Source organism: Impatiens glandulifera, chromosome 5 (assembly GCF_907164915.1).
Source record: "Impatiens glandulifera chromosome 5, dImpGla2.1, whole genome shotgun sequence".
Lineage (NCBI taxonomy): Eukaryota > Viridiplantae > Streptophyta > Magnoliopsida > Ericales > Balsaminaceae > Impatiens > Impatiens glandulifera.
Genome location: NC_061866.1, coordinates 40,668,207 through 40,687,126, shown reverse-complemented (window position 1 = coordinate 40,687,126; position 18,920 = coordinate 40,668,207). Strand labels below are relative to the sequence as shown.

The following is an 18,920-nucleotide window of genomic DNA, read 5'->3' as shown; positions in this document are numbered from 1 at the left end:
CCATCACCATCACCACCACCACCACCACCACCACCTTCTCGTCGTACCAATCGTGTAAGTCAACCTTTTGTTCGTCTTCGCAATTTTCATGTGTACTCAGCTATTGTCTCTCTATGAACCTCGTACTTTTCGCGAGGCCAACTCTAACCCTTTATGGCAACAAGCAATGAAAGAAGAATAGCAAGCACTTACCAAGACAAAAACTTGGGACTTGGTTGATTTACCTTCACATAAGTCAATCGTTGGTTGTAAATGTGTTTTTAAAATTAAGACACGAGCAGATGGTTCAGTTGAACGATATAAAGCTCGCCTTGTTGCTAAGGGATATACTCAAGAATATGGTATTTATTATGAGGAAACGTTTGCTCATGTCGCTCGATTGACCTCGGTTCGTAGCCTCATTGTAGTAACTGCTAGCAAAAGATGGCAACTATTTCAAATGGATGTAAAAAATGCATTTCTTAATGGTGAACTAACAGAAGAAATGTATATGCAACCTACACCCGTGTATGATCATCCTCCAAATAAATTTTGTAGACTCCGCAAAGCTCTTTATGGTCTCAAACAAGCTCCTAGGGAATGGTTCGCCAAATTTAACTACATCATTGATAATCTTGGTTTCAAATCCAGCTCTTATGATCATGCAGTGTTTTTGTGCAAAACAGATCAAGGTTGTACCTTAGTTTTACTTTATGTGGATGACATGATAATTACTAGTGATGACATAAATGGAATCCGTGATCTCAAAAATTTTCTACATCAACAATTTGAAATGAAAGATCTTGGACAATTAAGTTATTTCTCGGGACTTGAAATAGCTTCCGACAAATTCGGTTACTATTTATCACAAGCTAAGTATGCAACTGATCTCATATCTCGGGCTGGTATTACTAACACAAAAGTTGTTAGCACACCCTTTGACTCCACAAAACATTTGGCTGCTACTGATGGTACTCCACTAGATGAAACACTTTATCGACAACTAGTTGGTAGTCTTATATATCTTACTGCCACTCGGCCAGATATTGCATATGCTATCCATATCGTGAGTCAATTTATGTCATCTCCTCGTACAACTCATTTCTCTGCCGTTCTTCGTATATTACGATACATTAGAGGAACTTTATTTCATGAACTACATTTTGCTCACTCTTCTCCTCTAGAGTTACGAGCATACTCTGATGCTGATTGGGCAGGTGATCCAACTGATCGTTGATCCACTACTGGTTATTGTTTCTTTCTTGGCACATCTCTCATTTCATGGAGAAGTAAGAAACAAACTGTTGTTTCTCGTTCTAGTACATAATCTGAATATCGTGCTCTTGCAGATACTACCTCTGAGCTTCTCTAGCTACAATGGTTACTTCAAGATATGGGTGTTCCTTCATCTGCTGCTATTCCACTTTTCTGTGATAATAATAGTGCAATGCAGATTGCTCATAAAGATGTATTTTATGAACGTACCAAACATATAGAAATAGATTGTCATCTGACACGCCATCATGTCGTTAATGGTACCATACAATTGATTCTCATTTCTTCGCAAGCTCAGATTGCTAACATTTTTACCAAATCTCATCCTCCTCAACGTTTTCAAGATTTAGTCTCCAATCTCAAGATGTTCAATGCTCTTCCACTTTGAGCTTGAGGGAGGGTGTTAGTGTATATAATATAATAATATATTATATTGATATATTATTATATTATATTCTATAATATATTATATTATAATTTCTTTATATTGTTAATGTAACTCAAGTATAAATATTTTTACTATATTGAATAAAGATGTACACAATATTATTCTCTTTCTATTTATTTAAACACACCATTTTACTTGAAAGGAACTGTGAGATGTTCACTTATCGTTGTCGATTGATGTGTTGAATAAATAATTATATTATTTTGATAATCAGATAAGTTTCATTAGTAAACTGGTTGAGTTAGTTGAGAAACTAATTGATCTTCTGAACTCCGTACTCGTTAAAATTTGTTATTTTTGTTTATTTCTTCTTTGACTATTTATAAATATTTTTACGTTTTCATATATTTTTGTGTCAATTTTTGTAATGTTTTTATTGTTTATATTAAACTACTCTTATTTATATCATTTTACTTGGATTATTAAAAAAAGAAGTAAGGTCAACTAAGCATTTATCGATCTTATCAAAGATAGAGAATCATTTGGCTAAAAAATTAGAAGGATTTTCAATAACAAGATTCACTTGTTTATGATATACTTAAGAACTACCACATTACAACCTTAGTCGAGGTTCATAGTAATAATTGATAACATAAAACTCGAAGAAGAGATCAGAACAAAGGACATCGAAGCTAGTTCATGCTCCTTCCTTCCCCCCCCCCCCCCCCCCCCCCCCCCCCCGACTTCAATTATTATGTAGTTTCTATATTACATCATTTTTATACTTTTTTTCCTATTTGCTTTTGTTAATGTTTTTTTTTTATTACTTCATTTAAATATTTAAAATCCAAAAATTATTGCCCAGCTTAGTATTATCTTATCTTATTTTATTTATTTATAATTATTGTGATCGATGTTTGTTGTTATATATATATATATATATATATATATATATATATATATATATATATATATTTGTTTTCTAAATGAAATATTAATTTTACTAAAATAAGATATGAAAATCTCGGGGTATATTTATTTATAATTATTGTGATTGATGTTTGTTGTTAAAATATATATATATATATATATATATATATATATATATTTGTTATTCTAAATGAAATATTAATTTTACTAAAATAAGATTTGAAAATCTCGGGGTATACTAGTTGATTAACCGGGACGGATATATGTCAGCTCATCTCGTAAAAAAAAATAATTTTTTTTTGGTTAGATGTGACATTACTTCTTAATTTTTAAAATTTTTTAATTAGTTTTCATTATTTTGTTTATTTAATTATTAAAAAATGGTAAAACTTACTTTTATTTATTCGTTTTATCAAAAAATTTATCGTTATTTATTTAAGTCTACCATAATTGTTTTTAAGCACACCCCAACATCGAATTTTGAGTCCGTACTTAGTTGATATATAGTTGTAAAAATGAACTCATAGAGCTGATAGGGAAGTGAAAGCATTGTTTCCTGAGTATTGAAACACAGTTATTTTTTTATATATATAAAATAGTCCATCTATTTTGAAAAGTACTCAGCTTTGTTTGAGAATAGCTAAATATATATTAATTAAAAGTCAGTAAACATGAAAAAAAAAAAAAAACACTATTGCCCACCAGATTAATTCTCTAATAAGGATCTAAAACACGTTCTCTTAGAATTCATTTTTGAAAGGTGAGGACCAAACAAATAATACTTATTTGAAAAGAAAATTGAATACTTAATTGTTTGTTAGGTATTAAATTTTGTTTTTCAAAGGAAGAATTTTGAAAGTTTGACTATAGTCTTATCGGAAGAATTGAATTTTGACAAATGAGAATATATAGTAGGAGAAGAGATTCAAGGGTCAAAAATCAACAATATTAGATATCCCTTAGTAATCGATTTTTTCTCCATTATATTCTCTTATTTTACTTTTCTATTAGTTACATTTATAAAATCTAAAAAAACCTCAATTTCCATTTCAATAATTTTTCTGAATTATTTATTTTTTCTTAATTTTGTTTTCACAAAGTTATTATTAAGACAGTTAGAATATAAAGAAATTTATATTAAATGTTATATTTAAAATAAATTGGTTATCTAATATATAAAAATTATATTAAATTTATAAAAAAAACTAATATAATATAATAATATTATCACAATTAATTAATTACAACAATTAAATAAGTAAAAAAAATTAAAATCATCAAACAAATATGCATAGGTATAAAGAAAATGGGTAGTGGGTCGAGCACAGGTCGGATGAGCTGGATTAGGCGGGTTGGCCGGATAGAATGCCATTTCTCGGTTGGTTGTGTGACTCTTGGTCGAAAAATGAGTCATTACTGATTTTCTCAATAGGAAATCTTGTCTTAGCATAAAAATGTGGTAAAAAAAATCAGGTGCTGCAAAAAACATAGTCGCTTGCTAAAATATACAGTCGGATGTCAAGCCTAGTGTAACTCCGTAAAAATCCTGGTATTTCGCAACTTATCATGTGTCGGATACGTGGCAATACGGAGGATTCGGGATAACTCGAGATTCAATGCGTTTCAACCTGAATTTGCGTGTAAGACATCTTTTTAAAATGAAACAATATTTTAAAAGATTTTGATAGTACATCACTCCTTTTGATATTAAATATGTAAAAGTAATTAATTTAATTCAAATTTTAATAGGGATTTACTACAATCAAATGATATCTTGACTCGAAATTCGGTTTAAATTAATGAAACATAATTTATTTAAAAAAATATTATTTATTTGAAAATAGAGTCGTCAAATGATTTTAGAAAAATCAGTAAAAGGTGCGTGTATAAATTTACTTTATACAAAAGTCTCTATAAGGGATTCATTATTTGGTTACGCTCGGGAAAGGGCTTTCGAGATATGTCATCTGCGCCCGTTAAAAACAAATTTTTTTTTTTTATAAAAGTCTAGCTATTCAAAGATTTATTTATAACATGTATTTCCTTTAATTAGTAGTTAGGGGGTCTTAAACGTTTAGAATAAGTTTATTTTACGTAAATAATTGTATAAAATTATTTAGAAGGCGTGTCTGCGAATGCCGTTAATAAAGATTGAGTACAAAACCTGAAAAATATCATAAAAATAAAAGTATTAGAATTTAAAACAAAATTCCAAACGATGCCTTAGTAAAAATATTTATCTGAAAAATATCCCGAAAATATTTGAAAATCATTTTCTAATCTCTAGGGATTATTTGAAAATGAATTGAAGTTCTAAAATTACAAAAATAATTTGGGGTTTTGAAAAAATGGAACCAATCAGGCCTTAGGACCGGAGTCCTAGGGTTTGGGTCTATTTTTACCAGTCAAGGACCAGATGGGCCCGGTCTAGACCGAGGGTGCTTTCAATCGGGGCACGAGATACTCATTCGGAGGACTTGAGGGTTCGGCCCTAGTGTTCGGGAGGCTCAGTCCTGAACTCGTATTGTTCGGTCCTAGGTTTAGAAGTCTCGATCCCAGATCTAGATTTCTCGGTCGTGCGTCCTGGGAGTCTCACTCCTAGGCCAGACCTCTCAATCATAGGTGAGGATCCTCAGTTGAATTTCTCGGTCTTTTCTCAAAACACTGGTCATATGGTTTAGTTAGGACTCAAGAACACTAGTCCTAGGTCTGTCCTAGGTGAATTTCTCAGTCCTCGGTCTCGGTCTAGACCGAGGATTCTCAGTCATTGGTCCTATAGGACTCGGTTCAAGAGGATTGAGTGTTTTTCATTTGATATAAAGATTGCAGATTTATATCTTTTGATACAGATCATGAAAACATTATCTGTAAGATACTGACAACTCATATGGATGTAGGGATCATAACCCTAATCCTAAATCCGATCAATCGAACTCTACAATGATTGATTTTTCAAAATAGTTTTAGGAAAAAATTTGAGAACTCTTGATTTATGCCATTTCATGGCCTAGTTCTTGTTCCAATAGCTTCGAAATGATGTTTACAATCGAACACGACCAAAATAAGAACATCAAGTGAGTTCTGTAACAACTTTTCAAAATGAAATTTTAACTTTATGTTTCTAAAATTTAGATCGATCAAACATGATGAGGAATCATGTATGTTTATGATTTAAAAATCATCCTAACATGATTACAAACATGTTAGGCAACTATTTGAATCAAAATCCAAGTTTAAAAGCTCAAGAACACGAATTTCAAATTTTCCAAATTTTCAAATCAAATTTGGGTTTTTGAAATTGAGCATAAACAAGTTTAACCCGATCGAACTTGACAAAATTCAATTTTGAATCCTAACTTTAATTACAACAGGTCGGGAACCTTACTAACGATTGGAGAACACTCCAATGGTCTTTATGAAGCTTTTTAGAGCTCTGGATCGAAGCTTGGAACGCTGAACTGATTACTTTAAAATCCATTCGTCGAAGCTTTAATGGAAATCTTCAAGCATGCTGCCATTGTTGGTGTTTGTTCAATGGATTGGAAGAAGACCACCAAGGAAGTATTTATAATCAAGCTAGGTCGGTTATTGAAATCGAATTCATCTTCGATTTTACTTCTGAAACTATTCTTCTTCGGTTCTGTTTTGTCCCCACCATCCTAGTTCTAGGATAGCTTTTGACTTCAAACTTTATGGGTAATGAAGGCGAGGGAGAGACGTGCACATGGGCGAATTTTTGAGGGATAAGGATGAAGGAGATAAGGCTTCTGGAAGGATCGTCGGCATCGAGCGTGATCCTCCGGTGTTCGCCCTGTATCATCAGAAAAGACGAACAAAATGACGACGTTTTGTTTAAATGAATGTTTCGTTGGCGTTCCGTCCATGCTAGGCGTTCCGTTTGGCGTTCGAGCGTCTAGGCTAGCGGGGCTAGCGTCTCGTTAGCTGATTCGGTTTAGACCCGGGCGCACGTGCTTCTGCTACAGCGGGGTGCGTGACTTCTTCCTAGGCCCTAGATGAAAATTCAACGCTAATCCGATGGATATAATTCCTGATGTAACCAATTTTCTTGGTTTCGACGACACTAAATTAGCAGTTTTTTATTTTTAATATAAGGGTTATTTTAAATTGATTTTTTCACCCTTTCTTGCGTATTTCTTCACCAAAATAATACACAAAAATAATTTTGACAACATAATAAAAATTATGTCCATTTATTTTATTTTTATGTATATTTTGGGTATTTTGGGGTTTTTGTTTAATTATTTTGGGCTATAAATTACACCTAACTTATGTCTAAAATTATAATTAAATTATTTCAATCCATTTTTGAGTTTAATTTGGATAAAATTAATACAATATTTTAATCCCAAATTATTTTTTATTTTTAATTATTTTTAGTAATTAAGATTTAATTTTCACAATAATTAATCATAATTAAATTAGGGTATATACAATTTTCATGCTTACACCTAGTTAGTTTTCTCGGTCGAAAACTTAGCCAGGCAACACAGTTAGAAACCATGCCATGGCTTATTTATTCGGTCAAAAATCATGCCATGGCTATTTTTTTCTCAGTCGATGCACTTCCCCGGAGTCAAAAACCATGTAATGGCTTATTTTCTCGATCGAAAACTAAGTCATGGCTAGAAAATCTTGCCACTGGTCCCTTTTCTCGATCGGGTGTTCTTGGCCAAGAACACCTAGTACCTAAAAACTAATCTAAATCAAGAACAAATTGAACACAAACATTAGTTAATTAATGAATTTATAACAAACATTCTTTGAATAAAATTATAAAAAAAATAAAATTAAAGTCATTCTAAACTCTGTTTTTAGGGGCATCAAGTACCCCATTTATATCACATGCAACAACACACATGCTCTTGATCGAGGCTTTGTCCTCGGACAAGGTCCCAAGAACAAGATTTAATGAAATTAAATTTCATTTTCAAATTGAACGTTTTTAGTTGAGGTTGAATTAGTAAATTCTGGGTGAACAGAATGTTTTAAAGATCTTTATATGATCAAAATACACTATCAATCTCAGAATTCAAAGTCTTGTAAACATACAAAATATTAGAAAATGCAAATACACATTTATTAATTGAGCTTACAAAATGATAAATAGAAGGAAAAAAAATCCTTATACTGCTTATAGATTCCCTGGAGAATAACTCTACAAAATTTAAAAGAAAATTCTTAAGTCTAAGTATCAAGAAGACAAGTTTGGTGATTTGCTAAGGAAAAAAAATTGGTGTTCTCGTGAGTATGAGAATGTATTCTTGCTATGGTAGCTAGACTATGGTATTTATGAGATAGGGTAAATTTCTCGAATTTTTTATTTTATGTCTAAATGACCATTAGCTCTTCCGCGTTAATAGGAGATCATATGGCTCTCCCTTTCACAAAAATTGCTATCGATATTGGATTTTAGAGCAGTTTAGTCTTTCTGGTCTACTTTACTAATTTATAAATACCATTTAATACAGAGTTTTAACCTTAAGAATGAGATTAATATAATTAACGACACTCTCAAAGACGTAGAGAGTTTGGTCGAAACTTATTATATATTGTGTTCTTTATTTTGATTTCTCTATTGTTATTAGTTTATGTAGTTATTCTAATAAAAATCAACTTCCATACTTATTATTTAAAAAGATAAGAATGTTATTTCAAAATGATTTATTGCTTACTGAAGAACAAATAGGTAATAATTAGTGACCAAATATATTATACAATTAATTGATTAAAAGGTAAATAAATCAATATATTTTTACATCTAAGTTCCGATATTGTCATAATAATGACATTGTAAATATCTTAACGACCTATTTTGTATACATAATATAAATTAAAAGTTTATTTCAATTTAAGTTTTTAAATAAATAACCTAAGTGCCAAATTAATAGTCAATGTAAGAATATTATAATTCTATTTCAAACATATGAAAGAATTTGAACTTCTTTGACAGTTTCATTCATTATGCATTTCAACAAGTAGAATTGAACTGAATTATTCATATTTTCTAGAAAGAAACATTTCATTTTCATTCAAAATCGTTTAAACAAACCACTATCAATAAAATAGAAACACAATTAAAAAAAACAAAGCGAGGATTTAATTAATAAAATCTATAATATTACATCTGGGATAATTTCCATTTTCCACCAAAACATTTAATAAAATGAAGATAATTGTACTATATAATAATCTAGTCTAGAAACCATATACATATATAATAATATACTGTTTTTGTACCTTAAACTAGCTAGGACCCTTTCAAGGTTCAAGCAGAGTAACAAATTCATTGAAGTCAACAGTCAACTGTAACACCTAATTAAAGAAGCACAAGTCAATTAAAAGAAACATACTAGAAAATCCATGCCAAACCAACACAATGAACATATAAAATGTCACTTCACCACAACCATTTCAATTCATTATACAAGAATATTTCATCATTCATTCATTAAATTGTTTGCACCAATCTTCGTCACATTAATTTCTCTATAGTAAATCTGTTTTTATTATTGTGTGTGATAACGAAAAATGAGTTCATCCATGGGAGTAAGAGTTTCTTCAATCCTATCAATTATGCTTCTTCTTTGCATGCCATTAATGGGATGTAGCAGAGTACTTTTAATGGAAGAAGATAAAGGATTAAAGTTGGAAGGAAAGTGGATGTTAATAATGAAGACGAACCATCTTTTGCATTCTCTTCAGGAGGGTCGTCCCATCATCCCACCTCCGGGTTCAAACCCTCCTACTAATATTCCCGGACCACCATCAGCCAGTACTACTGCTTCTACCATCACCCAAAGAGCCTTCGCTCGACACTTTCCTCAACGCATTTCTTCGCCCGCCATCGCCAAAGAATGATTCATATTCATGCATGATCTATTAATAGTATGAATGTATTTTATTTTTATCTCTTGTTATTTTGTTGAATTAATTCTTTGGTGCTATTCACGAATTTGTGATAATAAGTTATTGTTTAGAAAAAAAACTATTGACATGTTTGTATTTATATATGTATGAAATAATGGAGCTGTTTGTCAAATTTGATATATTGCATATTGGGTATATATATATGTATATATATATATATATATGTATATATATATATATATGTATATATATATATATATGTATATATATATATATATATGTATATATATATATATATATATATTTGTATTTTATATTTGATATATTTAATTCATGACCAGATCCTGTTCTATTTTTATAAATGCATCATGCATGCATACATTAAAAATATAAAATATAATTTAAATAAATAGATAAAAACATTACATAAGTGAAAGATGAGGCAAAAGGAAACTCACATAGCAAAAGCAACAGATTGATAAAAAAAATAAACGGTCCAATTATCATTTGAAGGCTCGAACTTGGAGAGATTTTATCAAATAGGACTCCAACTTTGAATTTACCCATTTAGGTCTCAAACTATCAAATATTTTACCATTAAAGGCTTTTCACTTATTACTTATAAACTCTCAGTTTTTAAATGAAATTGCATTATTTTATATTAGACAAAAAAAAAATCCCCTTCTCACACTTCTCCAAATTATTAATCCAATTCTATTAGACTATCTTTTTCTTCCATCTCCACCTTAAAAAACCACCCTTCTTCCATCTCCTTCTTCTTCCATCCCCTTCTATATAAGGGTAGAAAGATTAATAGACTAAATATTATTCTCCACCGTCAGAGAGAAAATTCAATGGTGGTGCGGTTATTTGAGGAAAAAGAATCTCTTTGCCTGTTAAAAATTTACTTACGACAATGATAAAAAATTCTTAATGTTCGAGACTTGAAATTTCTTTTCCTGGTCACTCTGTTTTTATTTACAACATGCAATTCCTTGTGATTTTAGAATGGTTTTCATTGTCAATATAATCAAGGTTTAGCGTGTGGTTTGGTGCATTTTAAAGTTGAGATCTTTGAATACGAATCCTAAATGACTCTGATGCAAGGCTATTAAAATCGAGAGTTTACGTAAAATCGTTTTGCATAGGTAAACTCGTAAAATCTAGATTTTGCTCAAAATCGTAAGAGTTTACATAAATATATATTTATTTAAAAATAATTTTTAAAATAATATATAATCAAATTCATATCTAAAAGACTAACATAATTATTCAATACAAAAATTAATATATTCTAATATTTAATGGATTTAAATTTTATAATATAAATGTATTATTTATTCATAATTTTTAAAATTTTATTTAAAAATTATTAATTATTAAATTATATATAAAATAAAGATAAAATAATTTTATTTATTAATTTTTAAAAAAGTATTCATATTTATGGATATATATTAAAATAGTAAATAACTAAATAAATTTGAATAATGTATATATTATTATTTATTATTCAAAGAATTATATTATTAATATAGGAGAACCCTAATTTTTTTTCATTCTATCTATCTTTTAGAAGCATACAGCCGTATTTTTCTTTCTCTCTCTATTTCCTTCCATAGCCGCCGGCCGGATTTTTCTTTCACTCTATTTTCTTTCACGACTCACATACTTATTCTTCCATCGTTAACAAGCAACACTTACAGGTAGACCGATTCTTCTTTCATTATTCCGATTCTTTACGGATCTCTCTATTCCATTTCATAGATCACTGTAACAAGATTTAGGAAGAAACTAAAGGTAAAATCGGTCCGATAATATCGATTTTACCGCGTTTATCGATTTCAACGAGTTAAATCGCGATTTAACTACGATTTTGATTCTAAACGAGTTTATTTGACTCTTGACTCGTTTCTCCTTAGTCGACTCGCAAACTCGGACGAGTTTACGAGTTGACTCGCGATTTTGACAGCTTTGCTCTGATGATTGCCGATTTTTGGTGTTTGCATTTGAATATATATCATTCCAGACTTTATCTCTGATGGTGCCAAATTTAACTTGGCTTTAAAACTTAAAAATGTTAAGTTTCAATTTATGAGTAGAACTACGAAAGACAGAGACCTCTGGCTCAAATAGCTTGAGTAGTTGTTAGGTGTGAATGCGATTGGAGTTTGGCTCAGTCCTCCTGTTTATCGATTCCGTTGCACCATTATCTCACACAAAGGAGGCAACCCTCTCACTAGCATCCAAACACCACAAAAGAATTTGACATCTACCTCCCACCAAGAGAGTAGTATCTATTTATATTATTAGGTCAAGTCCAGTAAGTGAGTTACTAGAGATTGTGCCAACCAATACCCAACCTTTTGCCCAAAACAATGCAAAACACAATCACGGAATCACAAGACACATCATCGTCAATTTATTACCACTATGGCAACAAAGAGAATAACCAAGGTAAACTCGTGTCACAAAGATCAGGGGCAAGAGCACAAAGCATTTAAAATCACAAAGATTAAACACAAGAGCACACAAAGCATGCGGAAATCACAAAGATCAAACGCAAGAGCACAAAGCATGCGAAAATCACAAAGATCAAACTCAAGAGCACAAAGCATGGGAAAATCACAAAGATCAAACGCAAGAGCACAAAAAATGCGAAAATCACAAAGATCAAATGCAAGAGCACAAAGCATGCGAAAATCATAAAGATTAAATGTAAGAGCACAAAATATGGGAAAATCACAAAGATTGAAGGCAATATCATAAAGCATGTCGTGCCCACAAAGGACGAACCTCAAAGAGTTTTCCCTAAGTCAAAGATTAAAATCCGTTGACATGAAATAAAATTTTCATCAGGTAAACACTTAGTACCCATATCAGTAGAATTAAATTTCGAAGGAATCTTCTTTAACTTAACAATGCCCTTTTTAACAATATCCCAACCGTAATGAAACCTAACATCAATATATTTAGTTCTATCATGAAAAACATGATTTTTACACAGTTGAATAGCAGATTGACTATCAGAATATACAATCACATTTTTGTCAAGAAAATCAATTTCAGACAAAACAACCCTAAGCCAAATTGCTTCCTTAAAAGTTTCAGTGGCAGCTACATACTCAGATTCTGTAGTAGATAAAGCAACAATGGGTTGAAGTTGAGACTTCCAGCTTATGCAAGAGCCACACAAGTAAACACATAAGAGGTAGTAGAATTTCTATTATCCCTATCATTAGCATAATTGGAATCCACATAACCAACCAACTTAGTACCTACAGAACACTTAGAGAAAGTCAATCCAACATCAATAGTGATTTTTAGATATCTCAAAAGCAATTTCAAAGCATTCCAATGAGGCATACCAGGTTTAGACATAAATCTACTCAAGCAACTAACTATATATGCAATCATGAGACTGATCCTTACTTAACACAAAGTGGGAAGCAAGAGGCACATTCACAAATTTAGCATCATACATAGAAAATTTACTCAAAATTTTAGCAACACATGTACTTTGATTCATCATAAGAAATTTTTTTATTCTATCTCTAATGATATTCATGCCCAAAATCTTCTTAGCATCACCTAAGTCTTTCATGTCAAAATTTTCACAAAGCGATTTTTGCACATACATAATAGACTTCAGACATAGGCTAGCAATCAACATGTCATCCACATATAATAAAAGAAATATAGATACGGAGTTTATATTCTTGAAGTAAAGACAATGATAGGAAGAACTTCTTTTAAACATCAAAGATTGCATGCACTTATCGAACTTGATATTCCATTGCCTAGGAGATTGTTTTAAATCATAAAAATCTTTTTTTAACAAACAAACATGATCGGACAACTTAGGGTCAACAAACCTCTCAGGTTGATGCATATAAATATTCTTATCAAGTTCACCATGTAAGAAAGCAGTAGTAACATCCATTTTCTTCAATTCCCAATCAAAGTGAGAACTAAAGCAATAATAATTCTAACAGTAGTGAATTTGACAACACGAGCGAAAATTTCAGCATAATCTATTCCCTCCTTTTGAGTAAATCCCTTGGCTACTAACCTAGCCTTGAATATAACTTTTTTAGACTCTTGCTTCACTTTATACAACCACTTCCAATCCACTAAGGAGCAATTATGAGGTTTATGAACTAGTTTTCAAGTATCATTGATTTTTAGGGAATTCATCTCATTATTCATAGCAACAATTCATTCAGTAGAAAACTTAGACCTCAAAGCTTCTTTCTAAGAGCTAGGCTCATTATAGTTTAAAGACTCAAACATGTTAAAATCAAATTCAGACTTGCAATCATTCAAATTTTCATCTCTAAATCTAGCAGACATTCTAACAGTTCTTCTACTTCTATCCCTAGCAAGTTGATAGTCATGTAAATCATCAGACAAATCATGTGGATCAGACAAAACATTTGGATCATGCAAATCATCAATATCATGCACATTATCATGATCCACCTCATTGGGAACATTCACATCATGTTCAACAAGTTGATCAACAACTACATGAACATGATTCACCTTATTATGAGCATCATTAACAGGAGTGGGGGACATAGACAAGAAAGGAAAATCATTCTCATTAAAGATAACATATATACTTATATTACAATCCTAAGCCCATGTTTACTCCTATCCCAAAGTCTTTAACCTTTTACCCCTTCAGGGTAGCCTAAGAACACACATTTCTTGGACCTGGGCTCTCCAACTTGTCAACCTTCTGATTCACATAGCCAACACAGTAAAAAACATTCAAGTTTCTCAAATCAAGAGGTTTACCTGAAAACACAGATTCAAGACATTTCCCTCCTAAGGGAAGACTAGGGGACCCATTTATTAAATAAGCTGTAGTATGCAAAGCATTCCCCCAAAACTTTTTAGACAATCCAAATGACGATAACATAACTCTCAACCTCTTTAGAAGTGTCATATTCATCCTCTCATCAACATCATTTTGTTGTGGTGTGTACGGCAGATACCTATTCCTTTTAATACCCCGGGTAGCACATAAATCATTCATATATTTATTACAGAACTCAAAACAGTTATCTGTTCTAAGATTTTTGATTCTCTTACCTGTTTGATTCTCAATCAAAATCTTCCACTTCTTAAACTTTTCAAAAATATCGGACTTATGTTTCAATAGTAACACCCAAACTTTCCTAAAATAATCATCAATGATGGACATAAAATATTGATTCCCCCCATGTGTAGCAATACTAGAGGGACCCCACACATCAACATGCAAATATTCAAGGATATCAGTACACTTAGACACGTTTGGGTAGGAGGAGATGGGAAAACTCACCTTATGTTGTTTTCCTAGCACACATGATTCATAGAAACGGATGGGGGACAATTTATCACTACCAAACTGACCACCTTTATGCAAAATTTCTAGATCTTTATTACTCATATGACCTAATCTATTATGTCAAAGAATAGATTTATACCAATCAAAGAGTTCACAGAGTCACAAGAAGTCTAAACATGACACACATACAGATTATTCATCTTTTTAGCAGTAAAGATAACAAGAGATCCACGCAAAAATTTTATAACACCTTTCCCCCACTTTCCCTCCAAACCATCATTCTCAAGAGATGCACAAGACAACAAATTATAACGCAAATCAGGAACATGCCTCACATTCTTTAAAGTAAACACATAACCACAAGAGAACCTTAAGCATACATCACATATTCCTAACACATTATAATTTTTCGAATTTTCCATAGACACAAAACCATGTTCAATCTCTTTATAGTTAGAAAAGAAATCTCTAAATGGAGTCACATGAAAAGTACAATCAGAGTCAACTAGCCAATCAGATTTGCACAAAGAATTAGATAACACAAAGTTCAAGCTAACATAATCACATATACTATTAATCATAAAATATCACCAATATTGTCCTCACAAACAACCACAATAGCATTTTCAACATGCTTATTTCTCTTAGGCTTAGGAAAGTCCTTGATAAAATGACCAAACTCATGACAATTATAATACTTTCTAGCACTAGACCTAGACATAGATCTTCTTTTACTAGAATGATGAAATTTCTTATCAGAACTCTCATTACTGACAATCTTTTAGCACTCAACCTACCCTAAGATCTACCCCTCACATGCAAGACTTCCCCACCAAACTGTTTACCCATCTCAAAGTGTCTCAAATCTAACACCTTACTCTTAAGACCATTGACAACAATATCAAGAGTGACACTTTCTCTACCATATTTAATGGCAGACTTCACATCATTAAAAGAATCAGGAATAGACAAGACAATGGGGGCATACTCATCAATGTTCTTATCACCATACAACTTAATATCATAAATAAGTTTAGTGAAAATATCTAGGTTATCTTCAATGTCCTTGGACATATCCAATCTAAATTTAAAGGTATGGACGGATGATAAAATTGTTGGGTTTTGTCCTCCTAGATGGAGAGACCTAACTTGGTGTGGGCTTTGTTTAGGAACATGATCTTGAATGAATATTATTTTTTCATTTAGGTTAACTGGGTTTTGAGAACAATAAGAGAGATCAAATCAAAAAAAAATTCTAAGGTTTGAGGTAGTAGTTGAAAAAGATTCCCGTTTGTCGAAGTTTGCACTGTTTGATCGACTTCAAATGTTGATTGCCTGTTTGTTATTTATGGGGTTACATTCTAAACGGTGAAGATTTGTTTTTTGAGTTTTTTTATGTTAGTTGAAATGAAACCCGAATTGCAGAAATGATAAGGTTGGTTGATTTTACTTTTTCTACAACTTAATGTTATTTGCTAAGATTGTGATATTCCTTAAACTCGAATTAGGTATATATAACTTAAAATTACATAAATAATAGAAGTAGAATTAAGAACGAAGAGAATATAAGATACTAATAGAGGAGAGATAGAACCCTAACAATTAGGGTGAATACAATGGGAGGAGAATGAAAAGATAGAGAGAAGTTGATCTTGTAAGATTTCTTGATTAATGTCTAGTGTGTTTTCTATAAACCAGGATCTCTTCTTTATATAGCCTCCACCTACCATAATCAATCCTCAACCGAATATTCTGTAGATTATATTATCTTCCTTATATACTCTCCAGCTGTCATAATCAATTTCCCGTCAATCTTACATTTTTTACTACTACCCTATTAATAATTATTTATTTCCATATAAATAATTATTTATTCTCAATCAATAAATATTTCATATTTTGGCTAACTGCCTTATTAATCATGGTTACGTCTACCCGTCAACTTATTTTAGAATTAAGAAACCTAACCCTAATAATCCCTCGTAACAGATTGTTTTGTGATCTTGATGCAATTGATTAGTGACTCTTATTTGTTTATAACTAGAGTGAACCATGTTTGTAACATTGTTGATGATAGTGTATTATAAAGAGGCATGTTCAGGTCCGGCCCGTAGTTTTTTACTCTCGATTTGAAGAGAAGTCTTTTCATGCTAAAATTGTCTTGCATCGTCGTTTCAATTTTCTTCTGTTTTGTTCGTCTCTTATACTTAGTTAACTGTAAAAGAGTTCTATTTTAAAGAATACATTTTCCCATAAAAAATAATATAGCAATCAAGAATTTGAACATGGATGATCATGCTGCTAAGATATGAAATATAAAATATAAAAAAGATAAACTATCATTAGCATGTATAAGTATTTTTTATCAAAAAAAAATATACAATGTCGATTTTATGGTTAAAAATATTATAAGGAGTGTAAATAAATTGATCTTGTGTTCCTGGACAAACGAATGATAAATTATGGCTCATATAAGTTGAGAAAATATCAAATTCGTAGTCAAATGGGCCATTATTAGAAAATTATTTTTTATTTTGTTGAAAATAATAGTTTCATGCATTTTTTTATTTTAAAAATAATTAAAGAAATGAAATAAGTAAAATAAAATAAAAACATCAAACAAATATACATGGGTATAAAGAAAATGGGTTGTGGGTTGAGCACAGGTTGGATGGGCTGGATTAGGCGGGTTGGCGGACTAGAAGGCCATTTCTCAGTTGGTTGTGTGATTCTTGTTCGAAAAATGAATTATGGCTGATTTTCTCGATCGAAAATCATGCCATAACATAAAAATGCGGTCAAAAATCAGGTGTTGCTAAAAAACATGGCCGCTCGCTAAAAAATACGGTCGGATGTCAAGCCTGGTTAGTTTTCTCGGTCGAAAACTTAGTTAGACAAAATCACAATAAAAAATCATGCCATAGCTGATTTTCTCGGTCGGAAACCATGCCATGACTATTTTTTTCGGTCGCTGCACTTTCCCGCGGTCAGAAACTATGTAATAGCTGATTTTCTCAATCGAAAACCAGATTATGGCTAGAAAATTTTGTCATTGGTCCCTTTTCTCGGTCGGATAGTCTTGGCCAAGAACACCTAGTACCTAAAACTAATCTAAAGTGAGAACAAATTGAACATAGATGCTAGTTAATAAATTTATAACAATAATGCGATACAAAATATTCACCAATAACATTTAGAATCACATAAAATCAAGGATTATCGAGAACATCCTTTGAATAAAATTATAAAAAAAATTAAATTCATTCTAAACACTGTTTTTAGAGGTGTCAAGTACCATTATATCATATAGAACGATACATATTCTCGAGGCTTTGTCTTCGGACAAGGTCCTAAGAACACAATTTATTTAAATTAAGTCAATTTTTTTTTTTTTAAATTGAGTGTTTTTAGTTGAGGTTAAATTGGTAAATTCTGGATCAACAGAAAGTTTTAAGAACCTTTATATAATCAAAATATACAACCAATCTCAGAATTCAAAGTCTTATAAACATATAAAATATTAAAAATGCAAATACACAAATTTATTAATTAGGCTTACAAAACAATAAATAGAATGGAAAAGAATCCTTATAGTGCTTATGGATTCCCTAGAGAATGGCTCTACGAAATTTCAAAGAAAACTCTCAAGTCTAAGTATCAAGAAGTAAATCAAAGAAAAATTAAAAAATAGTCAAGTTTTGTGATTTACTAAGAAAAAATTAAAAACAAATTTGTGTTCTCGTGAGTATGAGAAGGTGTCGTACTTGCTATGGAGTATGGTATTTATGAGATATACTAAAATTTTTAATTTTTTTTTAAACTAATCCTAAGTTACTGGGTTCGTATCCGTTAGACGGTAAGTTCTGTGTCTCGTTGCCCCATTTTTAGCCTAGCAAAATTTTCAGCTTTTAATTCTAAGCTTTGAACTCGAATTCTTTATTTTATCTCTAAATGACCCCTAGCTCCTCCGCGTTAATAAGAGATCGTATGACTATTAATAAGGATTCTAGAGTATTTTAGTCTTTGTAGTCTAATTTACTACTTTATAAATATCATTTAATACATAGTTGTAATCTTAAGAGTGAGATTAATATACTTGACGACACTCTCATGAACATATAC

The 18,920-nt window shown here is 31.2% G+C and overlaps 1 pseudogene; it reads left to right on the top strand.

The window, feature by feature from the left end:
- The first annotated feature begins 439 nt into the window (after positions 1-439).
- Positions 440-1,642, top strand: LOC124939346 (annotated as a pseudogene).
- Positions 1,643-18,920: the final 17,278 nt, after the last annotated feature.